The sequence below is a fragment of the Bubalus kerabau genome, chromosome 4, assembly GCF_029407905.1.
Source record: "Bubalus kerabau isolate K-KA32 ecotype Philippines breed swamp buffalo chromosome 4, PCC_UOA_SB_1v2, whole genome shotgun sequence".
Taxonomy (NCBI): domain Eukaryota; kingdom Metazoa; phylum Chordata; class Mammalia; order Artiodactyla; family Bovidae; genus Bubalus; species Bubalus kerabau.
The window spans coordinates 81,057,147-81,072,884 of NC_073627.1; the positions used below are offsets into that span (position 1 = coordinate 81,057,147).

Below are 15,738 nucleotides of genomic sequence, written 5' to 3' on the forward strand. Positions count from 1 at the left end.
AGTGAACTCTCCAACAAATTTCAGGAGAACTCCCAGTGTTACTTTTACACCCAAGCCATCTGCTCTTTTTCTGCCTTTCCTATTGTCTTATTTATTGGTTAGCCTTTCTGATTTTGGTTTTCATTTTTCCCTTTGTTTTTCCTATTATTGCCAGGTCAGAATCTAATGTCTAAGATTCCTTTATCTTACATAAAAGTAAATATTAATCCATTTTATATGGAAAACCAATTTTTAGAAAATCATAAATTTATTTACCTCAGATTTCTTACCAAAAGCCTGTTCCCATAAATATAATGGTAATAATGAATAAAACTTTGGACTTTAAATAGGCATGTATCATATATTTCAATATGCCATCACCCTAGAGGTGGTACCAGGTAGACCATTATACATAATAGCTAAAGGTGTGTTTCAGATGGAAACATCATCAATAATCTTTTTTAAAGTATGCTGATTTTAGGATTGCCTTCATCAATTATTGTGACAGCTTCTAAATTAGGTATTTTATGGAATTCTTCATTTTTATGTACAGTTAATATATTTTTATAAAGTATTTATGAAATTTTACATTGATTAGCTCATTTTGGAGACATACTAAATTTATTATCCAAGCTGCTTAGAGGTGACTTTAATGGACCCGAAGGTAATACAAGAGGTGTTTTGTTTTTTGTTTTTTTTTTTTCGTATTGGTTAACAATAACAGCTTGTTATGCGAGTTAAATTCATAAAAAATTACACCTTAATATGCAAATCCATTTTTTCATTACTGATGCAGAGCAAGGCCAAGCCAACAGAATAGCAAACACTAACATTTTGCCTCTAAGTGCTCATGGACATAAAATAAATGAGGCATGGCTATTGATTGTCTTTGGCCTACATTATCTGCACAGGAACTATTAAGGAGGCTTTTCCATCTTCCTTTCATGGCTCATTTTCTCATACTATCTAATGAAGAGCTTCACTTAAACTATAATGTGCCTCTCTCCCAAAAGTACAATTTTATGGCACTGAAAAGCAATACTTGTGTATCAAAGACTGTTTTTTACTGCTACATTTATTGGCTTGTACTATATAAAATTATAAAATATTCTAGAGCTGGGTGACATTATTAGTTCAATTATTTTCTGATTTAAAATTTTGTTTTGTCAAACCTGCTGAATAACAAATATCACTATAATATTCACATCATCTGACACACTTTTAAATCCTCTAAAATACTTATAATTTATTATTATATATAACTTTAAGATGGGGTTGCTGTGAGAGTCAAGCAAAAGTATAACACATATTTTTGAACATTCTGAATTTAGTTAGGGTCTCTTTCAAATATTAATGAGTGAGCATTTGGATGGAAAAATTAGAATTTCATCAAGAAGATTTGGAAATAATGTGAGTCTTCAGTTGCTGAAACCACAGGAGTGAATGAAACTGTTTGGGAAGATGGTGTGGCAGGAAAGCAGTCAAAGGTGGAATTTTGAAAATTTTGATATTTAAGGAGTGGAGAATAAGCAAGTGCCTATGAGATCAGATAGGTAAAGAAGGACACATACAGACCAGCAGACAGTGGTGTCATGGAAATCTAATGAGGAAAATCCATGGAAAGTGAGTGTCAGATGCCAGAGAAAATGATGCTTTATTGCCATTTCTTCTCTCATCTTCAGACCTGGAAATCAAAGATAGGGAGATTATTATCAACTCTTCCTTTCCTTTTCCTTCTATCCTTCTTCCCTCCCTCCCTGCAGGATGGGTATGGATACATACATCTCTTAGGTGTATCTCTTGTAAACAGGTTGTGGGTAGACAGTTGAATTTTCTTGTCTCTGCCTTTCCTCCCCAACATTATTAGTCTCTGGCTTTTAATGGTGGTTCAGCACTAAAATAATCTGCCTGCCAATGCAGGAGACACAGGTTCGCAGGTTCAATACCTGGGTCAGGAAAATCTCCTGGAGAAGGAAATGGCAACCCATTCCATCCAGTATCCTTGAATGGAAAATCCCATAGACTGGGAGGCTACAGTCCATGGAGTCACAAACAGTCAGACACGGCTTGATGACTGAACAAACACAAAAATTGAAAATAATATGATATTGGTCACTGATATTTTTGGACTTACTTTTAGCACCTTCAGTTCAGTACAGTCGCTCAGTCATGTCCAACTCTTTGCGACCCCATGAATCGCAGCACGCCAGGCCTCCCTGTCCATCACCAACTCCCGGAGTTCACTCAGACTCACGTCCATCGAGTCAGTGATGCCATCCAGCCATCTCATCCTCTGTCATCCCCTTCTCCTCCTGCCTCCAATCCCTCCCAGCATCAGAGTCTTTTCCAATGAGTCAACTCTTCGCATGAGGTGGCCAAAGTACTGGCGTTTCAGCTTTAGCATCAGTCCTTCCAAAGAAATCCCAGGGCTGATCTCCTTTAGAATGGACTGGTTGGATCTCCTTGCAGTCCAAGGGACTCTCAAGAGTCTTCTCCAACACCACAGTTCAAAAGCATCAATTCTTTGGCACTCAGCCTTCTTCACAGTCCAACTCTCACATCCATATATGACCACAGAAGAAACCATAGCCTTGACTAGATGGAGCTTTGTTGGCAAAGTAATGTCTCTGCTTTTGAATATGCTATCTAGGTTGGTCATAACTTTCCTTCCAAGGAGTAAGCATCTTTTAATTTCATGGCTGCAGTCACCATCTGCAGTGATTTTGGAGCCCAGAAAAATAAAGTCTGACACTGTTTCCCCATCTATTTCCCATGAAGTGATGGGACCGGATGCCATGATCTTCATTTTCTGAATGTTGAGCTTTAAGCCAACTTTTTCACTCTCCTCTTTCACTTTCATCAAGAGGCTTTTGAGTTCCTCTTCACTTTCTGCCATAAGGGTGGTGTCATCTGCATATCTGAGGTTATTGATATTTCTCCCAGCAATCTTGATTCCAGCTTGTGCTTCTTCCAGCCCAGCGTTTCTCATGATGTACTCTGCATATAAGTTAAATAAGCAGGGTGACAATATACAGCCTTGACGTACTCCTTTTCCTATTTAGCACCTTAGCTTAGGTTATTTTTTTGCTTTTACTTGTTAGACTTTTTTATGTTTTCTCTTGTCTTTATTGAAATAATGGGGCGTTCTTTGCCCTGTTTCATTATTTTTATTGGTCCTATTTTGGCTCTTCAGTGGTAATGATTCTTAAGATTTTGCTAAACTTTGAAGTTTTATTTTTCTACCAACATCTGGAAGGAATTAATTAGTATATATAATCGCATTCAAACAAATCAAGTAATTCAGTATGACTTCTTTTTAACCTGTCCCTCCCTTATCCATAGTCTAAATAAATAGTTCCTGATTGCTAACCAGTTATGTGTGATGCTTCAATTATATTTTCATACAAGCATAATGATGAAAAATTTGCTCCAAATTTACATTATAACAAAATATATATTCAGGAGTATATATATTTTTTCAATTTGCTATGGTACATACTTTGGAAAAAAAATTTTTTTTCTGTTGCTAAATAGAACGTTATCAAATACCTTTCATTAGCTCTACTTACTACCTGCTATTTTGCTAAATATGGGATCAAGTTTTTTAAGACATCATCCACTGTAACTTCTAAAATATCATAACCTGATTCTCATATCTTTGAATATAGTGGAGGGTTTTTTTGTTTGTTTGTTTGTTTGTTTGTTTTTGTGTGTGTGTGTGTAGCTTTTTATTATTTGGTTTCTGAAATATGGTCACATTTCTCCATTTCTAGTTTTCTGTGTAATCCCCTTTCCCCGGTAATCTCCTTTCCATTTGCAGAAAATATATTTTGTTCAATTTGGGGATCTTTTTTTTTTTCTATTTTATTTAAAAAACTATTTTCTCCACATCATCTATAATACTCCTCTGAAAAAATATTGAAACATTCTTCCTCTTAAATCTTCTGTTTTACATTTCAATTATTTGTCTTTTTGTAATACAGTTCTTAAGATATATCTTGCCTCAAATTTCAGCAAATTTGACTTCAGTTCAGTTCAGTCACTCAGTCGTGTCCGACTCTTTGAGACCCCATGGACAGCAACACACCAGGCTTCAATGTCCATCAGCAGCTCCCAGAGCTTACTCAAAGTGATGTCATACAACCATCTCATCCTCTGTCATCCCCTTCTCCCACCTTCAATCTTTCCCAGCATCAGGGCTTTTCTAATGAGTCAGTTCTTTGCATCAGGTGGACAAAGTATTGGAGTTTCAGCTTCAGAATCCATCCTTCCAGTGAATATTAAGGACCGATTTTCTTTAGGATGGACTGGTTGGATCTCCTTGCTATCCAAGGGACTCTCAAGAGTCTTCTACAACACCACAGTTCAAAAGCATCAATTCTTCGGCATTCAGCTTTCTATATAGTCCAAATCTCACATCCATACATGACTACTGGAACAACTATAGCTTTGCCTAGATGGACCTTTGTTGGCAAAGTAATGTCTCTTCAGTTCAGTTCAGTTTAGTTGCTCAGTCATGTCCGACGCTTTGCGACCCCATGAACCGCAGCATGCCAGGCCTCCCTGTCTATCACCAACTCCCGGAGTCCACTGAAACCTGTGTCCATCAAGTCGATGATGCCATCCAACCATCTTTTATCCACTGTCGTCCCCTTCTCCTCCTGCCCTCAATCTTTCTCAGCATCAGGGTCTTTTCCAATGAGTCAGCTCTTCGCATCAGGTAGCCAAAGTATTGGAGTTTCAGCTTCAAAATCAGTCCTTCCAATGAATACCCAGGACTGATCTCCTTTAGGATGGACTGGCTGGATCTCCTTGTAGTCCAAGGGACTCTCAAGAATCTTCTCCAGCACCATACAGTTCAAAAGCATCAATTCTTTGGCGTTCAGCTTTCTTTATACTCCAACTCTCACATCCTTACATGATCACTGGAAAAACCATAGCCTTGACTAGACAGACATTTGTTGGCAAAGTAATGTCTCTGCTTAATATGCTGTCTAGGCTGGTCATAACTTTCCTTCCAAGGAGTAGCGTCTTTTAATTTCATGGCTGCAATCACCATCTGCAGTGATTTTGGAGCCCAGAAAAATAAAGTCAGCCACTGTTTCCAGTGTTTCCCCATCTATTTGACATGAAGTGATGGGACCAGATGCCATGATCTTCGTTTTCTGAATGTTGAGCTTTAAGCCAACTTGTTCACTCTCCTCTTTCACTTTCATCAAGAGACTCTTTAGTTCTTCTTCACTTTCTGCTATAAGGGTGGTGTCATCTGCATATCTGAGGTTATTGATATTTCTCCCAGCAATCTTGATTCCAGCTTGTGCTTCTTCCAGCCCAGCATTTCTCATGATATATTCTGCATATAAGTTAAATAAGCAGGGTGACATGATACAGCCTTGACGTCTTCCTTTTCCTATTTGGAACCAATCTGTGGTTCCATGTCCAGTTCTAACTCTTGCTTCCTGACCTTCATACAGGTTTCTCAAAAGCAGGTCAGGTGGTCTGGTATTCCCATCTTTCAGAATTTTCTAGAGTTTATTGTGATCCACACAGTCAAAAGCTTTGGCATAGTCAAGAAAGCAGAAATAGATGTTTTTTCTGAAGGTCTCTTGCTTTTTCGATGATCCAGCAGATGTTGGCAATTTGATCTCTGGTTCCTCTGCCTTTTCTAAAACTAGCTTGAATATCTGGAGGTTCACGGTTCATGTATTGCTGAAGCCTGGCTTGGAGAATTTTAAGCATCACTTTACTAGTGTGTGAGATGAGTTCAATTATGCAGTAGTTTGAGCATTCTTTGCCATTGCCTTTCTATCTATACAGGAATATAGATTGTGATTACTGGGGCTTCTGCTTAGTAGTTAGAAAGGAGCACAGGATGTTTAGTATGAGGAGATATGTCAGTAGTGGATTTTCTTGGTCTGCAGGCACTGATGTTTACTTGACTCCATGAATTGCCAGAAGCACAATTCTATTTCTTCAGCCCTAGCTCCAGTTCTAGTAGCCTTCCAAGTCAAACACCTGCCTGATGATTCCACTCAGGATTTCATCCTAGGTCTAAAAGAGTAAGGATGATGTTAGAACAAAACAGGAATAGGAGCAATGTGTCCTGCTCTTGCTTGGAGTGAGAAGTTACCAGTTAAGGTGAAAAGAAACACTAAGGAAACTCTCTGGGATCACAGTTTGCCTTCAAGATTGGCATTATTTTCATTCACTGTCAACAAAAGAAGTTTCTAGAAGGCAACATACTTTCTGTCATCTTTGTGGTTGTGCAAGTAATGACCCCAGTAGGGACATCCAGGAAGTTAGGCACTACCCTCTGACTAATCTAGAAAGACTGAATCAAAGAAATGGGATTTTAGAAGAGAGATCATTTTACAAGTATCTGTGGAAATGCCCTGGCTGTAAAGTGATGGCTTTTCAATGAGAGAAAGGTGAAAAAAATGCCATTTGTTTAGCAACTAATATGGCTGTGTATTACGCTAGGTGTCTGTATGTATGTCATATCATTTAATTTTCAGAAATTTACCTTCATCACTTTATATTTGAAGAAAATCAGGATTAGTAAATTTAAGTAAGTTACTCAAAGTCATTCAGCCAGTAAATGATAAGTCTTGGTTTGAACCTGTTAATGTTGAAATAAAATAGAGGTAATTGGTCCCAGGAAGTTGAATTGAACTCACTGAATTAGAACAAAAAATTTGCTTCCATTTTTTTATGAGCAAAAGACAGGAGAAGCATATTAACTGGCCAGCTTTCCCAAGGACTATGATCACCCAGGACTTTATCATGTACATTCATGTATACATATTACATAATAAGATAAAAAGCCCCAGGTAAGACAGAGATCTTTCTACTTCTTGATACAGCATGTTCTGGACTGAGTACTTTTGAAAATAGGCAAGCCATCTCTCTTTCACACCAAAGCTAGGCAATGTCATTCTCAATTTTTCCTCTGCATTTCCAGCTGATCCTCCCTTGTCCCTATGACTTAGGGAAAAAAATAAAAAAGATGAAAATTGTAGCAGCTATAAAATGTTGGAGGTGAGCAGCTTCTCTTTGTGGTGCCCGTGCTCAGTCACTCAGTCATGTTCTGGCTCTTTTGCAACCCCATGGACTATAACCTGTCAAGGTATTCTGTCCATGGATTTTTCCAGGGAAGAATACTGAAGTGGGTTGCCATTTCCGACTCCAGGGGATCTTCTCAACCCAGGGATTGAATCCACAAGAATCTGGCAGGCAGATTCTTTTCCACTGCGCCACCTGAGAAGTCCCCTTGTCTCTAGGATATGGAACCAAGGCTAGTTTCTTGTGAGAGATATATACAAACACTATAAATATAGGTTAAGTCCATGTAGGTTAGTCTTCTTTCTGAGATTTAATGATCAAAAAAAAAAAAAGAAGAACAAAGAACAACAAATTTCCAAAAGACTTTGAGCAAAAAATATGTGTCCTGGGGTCTTGACTATTTCTGAGTGTTTCCCTTAATCTCAATCCCACAGAGGTTAGTATTCTTTTATTCTATCTTTGTCATACACCTGTATACTTTTATATCTCCCATGTACTAGACACATACGTCATGTCAGTCTAAATGTCTATTAATAGTCATTCTAAATTAAATGCTCTATTAACTCATAATTTTAGAATTTAATAGACAGGCTGTATATATGTTGACATTTTTTTGGGAGGGTGTTAGTTCTAAAAGGTTTTGTAGGTCTTCATAGAACCATTCAATTTCAGCTTCTTCGGCATTACTGATTGGGGCATAGGCTTGGATTACTGTGATATTGAATGGTTTGCCTTGGAAACGAACAGAGATCATTCTGTCGTTTTTGAGATTGCATCCAAGTACTGCATTTTGGACTCTTTTGTTAACCATGATGGCCACTCCATTTCTTCTGAGGGATTCGTGCCCTCAGTAGTAGATATAATGGTCATCTGAGTTAAATTCACCCATTCCAGTCCATTTCAGTTCGCTGATTCCTAGAATGTCAACATTCACTCTTGCCATTTCCTGTTTAACCACTTCCAATTTGCCTTGATTCATGGACCTAACATTCCAGGTTCCTATGCAGTATTGCTCTTTACAGCATTGGACCTTGCTTCTGTCACCAGTCACATCCACAACTGGGTATTCTTTTTGCTTTGGCTCCATCCCTTCATTCTTTCTGGAGTTATTTCTCCACTGATCTCCAGGTAGCATTGGACACCTACCGACCTGGGGAGTTCCTCTTTCAGTATCCTATCATTTTGCCTTTTCATACTGTTCTATGGGGTTCTTTCATGGGGTTCTCAAGGCAAGAATACTGAAGTGGTTTCCCATTCCCTTCTCCAGTGGACCACATTCTGTCAGACCTCTCCACCATGACCCGCCTGTCTTGGGTGGCCCTGCACAGCGTGGCTTAGTTTCATTGAGTTAGACAAGGCTGTGGTCCGTGTGATTAGATTGACTAATTTTCTGTGATTATGGTTTCAGTGTGTCTGCCCTCTGATGCCCTATCACAACACCTACCACATGAAATTAAAAGATGCTTACTCCTTGGAAGGAAAGTTATGACCAACCTAGTTAGCATATTCAAAAGCAGAGACATTACTTTGCCAACAAAGGTCCATCTAGTCAAGGCTATGGTTTTTCCAGTGGTCATGTGTGAATGTGAGAGTTGGACTGTGAAGAAAGCTGAGCTTTGAAGAATTGATGCTTATGAACTGTGGTGTTGGAGAAGACTCTTGAGAGTCCCTTGGACTGCAAGGAGATCCAACCAGTCCATTCTGAAGGAGATCAGTCCTGGGTGTTCTTTGGAAGGAACAATGCTAAAGCTGAAACTCCAATACTTTGGCCACCTCATGCGAAGAGTTGACTCATTGGAAAAGACCCTGATGCTGGGAGGGATTGGGGGCAGCAGGAGAAGGGGACGACAGAGGATGAGATGGCTGGATGGCATCACCGAATTGATGGACATAAGTTTAGGTGAACTCCAGGAGTTGATGATGGACAGGGAGGCCTGGCATGCTGCGATTCATGGGGTCGCAAAGATTCAGACACGACTGAGCGACTGAACTGAACTGAATTGATATATGTTGACAGTGATTTTTCAAATAAATCACATATTTATATTAATAACTTTACTTCAAGATAGCTGGGGAACTCTTGAAGAGATAGAGCGAGTAGATACCACATTTACCAATATAGCTCCCCAAATTTATTATTATATCTTCATTAGATGGCTGTGGTATGCTTAGCTAAATGCTTACCCAATAGCCACCCTCATTTGACTACAGTATTGATTTTGGAAGCAATTTGTCAGCTATACATTCTTTCCCTGGATCCTCTGGCATTGAAAGGTGACCATGTATTACATTCCACTGAAAGAAATGTAGGTAGAAATACTAACAGAGGGGTTATTTTCATTAAAAAAAAAAAAAAAAAAAAAGACAATGCCTCATTAAATAGAAGCCCTTTGTCCTTCTTTCTCTGACACTTCCCTTTCTGGCTACCTGAAAGTGCAAATTGTTGCATAGAAATATAATAGGATAAAGTCTGAAACTAAGGACTATGGATCAGGAGAAATGAGAACTCTTTTGTTCTTAACAACATACATTTTTCCCAAAATGACGTACATTTTTAAACATCTCAACCAGCCCAGGAATTTGAGACAAATAAACCCCTCTCTGATAGAGTTGTATGGGTTTTCTGTTATTGGTAGCTAGACCAATAAAATTGGTTACTAGTAGGTAAACTTTTAAAACCAAGGAAACTACCAGTGTTTTTTAGGATGATTCCTCAATGTTGAAGTAGTTTAACACATGTTTCTTTTAGGAGTTCCTGACAGTTTAGCATATATTTTCTTCTTCTCTCCAGGATGGGCAGAAGATCTTTCTAAGTATTCTGTATAGTAGCGATGTTTCACAGTCCTTCTAGGTCTGTTCCCTTGAACTGAAGCTATTCCATGCATCTTTCCAAAGGATGGGATAATTAACAGCTTTTGGAAGGGACCCAAAAATATTTTTAAAGCTATGGTTTTAAAGAAAACAACAAAATCGGACTTGACAGAACTGTATGGTTTTTTCTTGTAACCTGAAGCTATGTTCTGCAGCTCCAGATTGCCTATAGCATATCCTTAACTACAACAGTGGAAGCATTTATATTACACCCTTACTTTGCAGTGATTTTGGGGTCTTTCTGAAAATGTGCTCCAGGCTAGCACAAAGCTTTCAAGTTCTCAGCATATGAGTTAATGCTGTACGTTGTTGTTAATACTATATTTGTTTGGCATAGAGAGCTGTCCCTCAGGACACTAGAACTGGGAGATGGGATAGTTCAGGTGGATTGATCAGACATTTTCCCTGTATCCCACTTATATTCATTGGCACTTACAAGATGCATAGCACCTGATGGAATTCAACTCAGTGTAAAAAATTTCTGTCCACATCTCTCTTATAAAGGGCATAGCTGAGAGGGCTGAAACCAAATTTTTGAAGGCTGATGTAAATTATTTTCCAAAGATATATTTGCAACAATACCAAATGCTCCCATACCATGATGCACATGAGAAATTTTCCATAGAGCTTAGTACCAGAAAAATCTGTCTCTTCCTGGTGATTGATATATTTCCTCATTTGCCAACAACAGGAATAAGGTGACTTTTCTTTCTTCAGTTTTTTTTTTTTTTAATGCTTTAGTTGTCAGGAGGAAACCCAGAGCCAAGATTCATTCCCAATCAAAGTAAGTAATTTTAACTTATAGCAGTCAGTATTCTCTTATCTTGTTATTGTAGCTCTAATAACTTTTAAAATTTTTATTAATTTTAGTACAGGTACCTGTTTTGTAACTGCCTAAATGGTGATGGACAGGGAGGCCTGGCGTGCCTATGATTCATGGGGTCGCAAAGAGTCGGACACGACTGAGCGACTGAACTGAACTGAACTGAAATCCACTTTAGATCAAAGTGAAATATAAATACCTCATACTTTAAAAATGAATTGTTGTTCTTCTGGTTGGTTTAGATGTATCATAGTTTTCTCAGAATGACACAGGTTTCTATTTTGAATGTTTGCCCAGCTTTGATTTTAAAGTTGGTATGTAAACATGATTAAAATAAACAAACAGCCCAATCAAAAAGTGGGCATAGACCTAAGCAGATATTTCTCCAAAGAAGACATACAGATGTCTAATAAACACATGAAAAGATGCTCAGCATTGCTCATTATTAGAGAAATGCAAATCAAAACTACAATGAGGTATCATCTCATACCAGTCAGAATGGCCATCATCAAGAAAAAGTCTACAAACAAATGTTGGGAGTATGTGGAGAAATAGGAACTCTCTTGCACTGTTGGTGGGAATGCAGTTTGATACAGCCACTATGGAAAACAGTATAGAGATTCCTTAAAAAACTAGCAATAAAACTACCATATGACCCAGCAATCCCACTATGGGCATATACCTCAAGGAAACCATCTTTGAAAAAGACACATGTACACCACTGTTCATTGCAGCACTGTTTACAATAGCTAGGACATGGAGGCAACCTAGATATCCATCAACAGATGAATGGATAAGTAAGTTCTGGGACATATATGCAAGGGAATATTACTCAGCCATAAAAAGGAATGCATTTGAGTCTGTTCTAATGAGATGGATGAACCTAGAGCCTATTTTCGGAGAAGGCAATGGCACCCCACTCCAGTACCCTTGCCTGGAAAATCCCATGGACGGGGAAGCATGATGGGCGGCAGTCCATGGGGTCGCAAAGAGTCTGACACGACTGAGTGACTTGACTTTCACTTTTCACTTTCATGCATTGGAGAAGGAAATGGCAACCCACTCCAGTGTTCTTGCCTGGAGAATCCCAAGGACGGGGGAGGCTGGTGGGCTGCCGTCTACGGGGTTGCACAGAGTTGGACATGACTGAAGCAACTTAGCAGCAGCAGCAGAGCCTATTATACAGAGTGAAGTTAGAAAAGGACACATCTCACATATTAATGCATATATATGGAATCTAGATATATAATACTCATGATCCTACTTTTAAGGCAGCAAAGGAGACACAGACATAAAAAACAGACTTTTGGACACAGTGAGGGAAGAAGAGGGTGGCATGATTTGAAAGAGTAGCATTGAAACATAAATTCCCATATGTAAAATAGGTAATCAGTGGGAGTTTGCTGTGTGACACAGGGAACCTAAATCCATTGCTCTGTGATAACCTAGAGAGATGCAATGGGGAGGCAAGTGGGAAGGAGGCTCAAGAGGGAAGGGACACATGTATGTATACCTATGGCTGATTCATGGCAGAAACCATCAAAATATTGTAAAGTAATTATCCTCTAATTAAAAATTAAAAAGTCATAATTTAAAAGAACACATAATAAAAAGTACCTTCACATCCTTCCTGTGATAGAATATTGCCTCCCTCTCCCCCAGTAGTAATCTCTTAGTCACCAGAATTGGTAAATATTACCTTACTTGGTAAATGACTTTGTAGGTAGACTAATCAAGGATTTTGTATCTCCCCGTAGGTGGACTCAGTGTAATGACAAGGATCCTCCTAAGGGAAATGAAGGAAGATTAGACAGATGAGAAAGCAAGGTGACTAAGGAAGCAGAGGTTTGAGTAATGTGATGGTAGGCCAAAGAGTGCCAGTAGCTTCTAGAAGCTCAAGATAAAAGCAATAAGTTTGCCCCTGGAGCCTCCAACAGGAACCAGCTCTGTTTCCAACTTTTAGCCCCATAAGACTAATTTCAGACTTCTTAACTCCAGAATTTTAGAGAATAAATTTCTGTTGTTTTAAGCCACAAAGGTTGTGGTAATTTGTTACACTGGCAACAGGAAATTAATACATACCCCAATATCCCACTGTATTCACCCCCCCCCCAAATTAACCACTAAGAATTTCTCATGTATCCTTCAGGGAATTTTCATTACATGCATCACCATATTCATATCATAAACAAATGAAATGATACTATATATATTATTTTCTATTTAGGTGGATTTGTATGTTTTCTCAGATTTTTGTAGTCACAAAAATTTTTATCTTTTTATATGTTTTTGACTATATGAGAGGCATATCTATAGAATGATTTTCTTAATGTAGAATTATTAGATTATAGTTTATGATCAATAATCTGGTAGCTTTAGTAGACCTTGAAAAATTGTACTTCAGAAAGGTTGAACTAATTTGTACAATCTCAGGGTTGAATAGGAATGCCATTTCTCCCCACCCTTACTGATAACCATCAAGGTATTGATCTTGAAGGTGTAAGTTTTATAGTGGCCATAGTTTGAGCTCCTTAATTTAGTCCAAGAGTATTTCTTTGTGTCTATTGTCTTACAAATAAATAGACTGAATTAATTCCACATTACATTTAGGGCGTCTGTTGTGATAACCGAAGCCCTGGGAAAATGGTTTCTCCTTGTTCTGGCATTTTCACTCACTGAACGTAGGACTCTGAGCAAAGTGCTTAACCCAGTTGCTCACAAACCTACCTTCCTAGCAGCTTTACCTGGGGTGTAAAACACACATTTCTAGTTCACTCACCTTTACTTAATCGGAACTTTCTGGAGTGGAGAATAAAAAATCTGCTTTTTAACAAGCTCTTGATCAGATTTTTGTATCTCCACTAAGGAGCAGGCTCTTGACTGCATTTGGGAACAACTGCCTTAATATTTTGGAGAAGGCAATTGGCATCCCACTCTAGTACTCTTGCCTGGAAAATCCCATGGACGGAGGAGCCTGGTAGGCTGAAGTCCATGGGGTCGCTAAGGGTTGGACACGACTGAGCGACTTCACTTTCACTTTTCACTTTCATGCATTGGAGGAGGAAATGGCAACCCACTCCAGTGTTCTTGCCTGGAGAATCCCAGGGACGGGGGAGCCTGGTGGACTGCCATCTATGGGGTCGCAGAGAGTCGGACACGACTGAAGCGACTTAGCAGCAGCAGCAGCAGCCTTAATATTTGAGTATTGAGCCTGAGTATTGTTTCCTTTTCTTAAATTCCTGCAATATAAGATTGGCTTAACCTTCATGTTATAATGGGACCTGGGTATTAGGCATTCCCTTGAGTCTGCTTTCTATATGGAATCTTTAACCATCTTAGGATTTGAAAATAGCATACCACGTACACCATTATACCAATCTGGAACTTTGCTGACTGCCTTGATGCTATTAGAAGACTTAATTCAGTGCTTGCTTGTTTGTTGTGCTTGTTGATACTATTAACAGTCATTATCTTGCCACATTTGTGAATATTAGTGGTATGGGAGGAATTTGGTCAATCCAAAAATGGCCAAAATGGTGATCCAATTAACTTGTTTCTCTACGGGATTTCTCAGAGAACTGAACAGACAAAAGACAAAGTCTATTCTACTTCATCACCAATTTTAGGTCCAGACGCAAGAAGAACTCTCTCAACAGCTGACCTAGTAACCCTCTAACATGCTCACTAGAATAGTTAAATTGTCTGTTTCTTCTGTAAAACACACTTGCTGATGCTCTGGGCACAGCCAGACGTCACTGTCTAACACACACAAGCATTTTTGCTCCCACCAAGAGTCTATTATCTGCTTTGTCAGTTTAAAATCTTAAATGTTAACTGTTCTTATTACCAACATTGCATAATTTGCATAATGTTTCTATAAATTAGTGAAGTATGGATGGAGGGAAACTCTGATGATTAAAACTAAGTTGAATGCTTTAAAAAAATCACATAAATGCAATTTTTTTTTATTTGCTTTTATCCAATACATTTTGCAAGGAATACCTCAAAGGGTGACTTAAGGCAGAATGAGGAATGTAATATGTGCTCAACAGAGTTCTAAATTTTTGTCAGTAGTCCATTCCTTAAACTAAGGTTTTAAAATATTCTTCAATTTAGCCATCCTTTTGTCCATGAACATGCACTAGTACAACTAACATATTTAATTCAGAAATTCCCTGTCTTCATGTTGAGCTTGGTCTCCTAAGCTTAGAGAAAGAGAGTTTTTTTTTGTTGTTGTTGTTGTTTTTACCAAAACCCCTCCCCAGAAACTCTGGATATCACTACACATCTTCAAATTCCCTTTGTAATGATTTTTCAAAATTTTAGGGGCACTCCCAAATACTTGTCAAGTTTTAAAAAGCACAAGAAATTAAGAATCCATACTGATTGTAATTCTCATCCTCATGTCCTATGTAGCTTTTGTTACACAAGACAATCTCTTTGGCAAAAGTAGAAGAAAGTTTATCCTAGTAAATGATTGTTATTTGGTTTGATAGGGAAGAATATGTACATGTGCAAAATAGATGTGTGTAGGGCCATATTTAAGGGTATGGAACCATTAAGTAGGAGCAATTCGTTTTTTTCCCCCTGTTTTATGTAGTTTTTTGATCTATACACTGTGGGTCATATTAATAGCTGAGAAGCCTTATCAAATAGCTAACCTTTATTGACTGAGACCAGCTTGGTAATTAAGCTGAAAATATATTCCATCATCTCCATCCCTAATTAAGGAGTTTGGGTTAATGTCTGCAGCAGCAGTATTTAACATTTATGCCACATCAGTAGTAAATTAGGATCAAATCTGAATGCAGCTCACTGCATTCCCAGACCTGAGATGTCACAGGACAGAAAAGATTGAGACTTATGTTGCTTATATTCATCTTTCTTATTGGTATGGAGGAAGCTCTTGCTGGGCTGGAAGAAGCACAAGCTGGAATCAAGATTGCCAGGAGAAATATCAATAACCTCAGATATGCAGATGACACCACCCTTATGGCAGAAAG

The 15,738-nt window shown here is 38.4% G+C and overlaps 1 protein-coding gene across 28 annotated transcripts in view; it reads left to right on the top strand.

The window, feature by feature from the left end:
• LINGO2 (leucine rich repeat and Ig domain containing 2) overlaps nt 1-15,738 on the top strand; it is a 681,723-nt gene that overhangs the window by 45,315 nt on the left and 620,670 nt on the right. The window contains exon 3 of one of the 28 annotated variants that reach the window (XR_008713397.1): nt 12,493-12,648. The exons of the other annotated variants lie outside the window; for them this stretch is intronic. The gene's annotated coding sequence lies outside the window, so the exon portion shown is untranslated. Of the gene's footprint in view, nt 1-12,492; nt 12,649-15,738 lie in introns of those variants that run through there. 28 annotated transcript variants of the gene reach the window in all.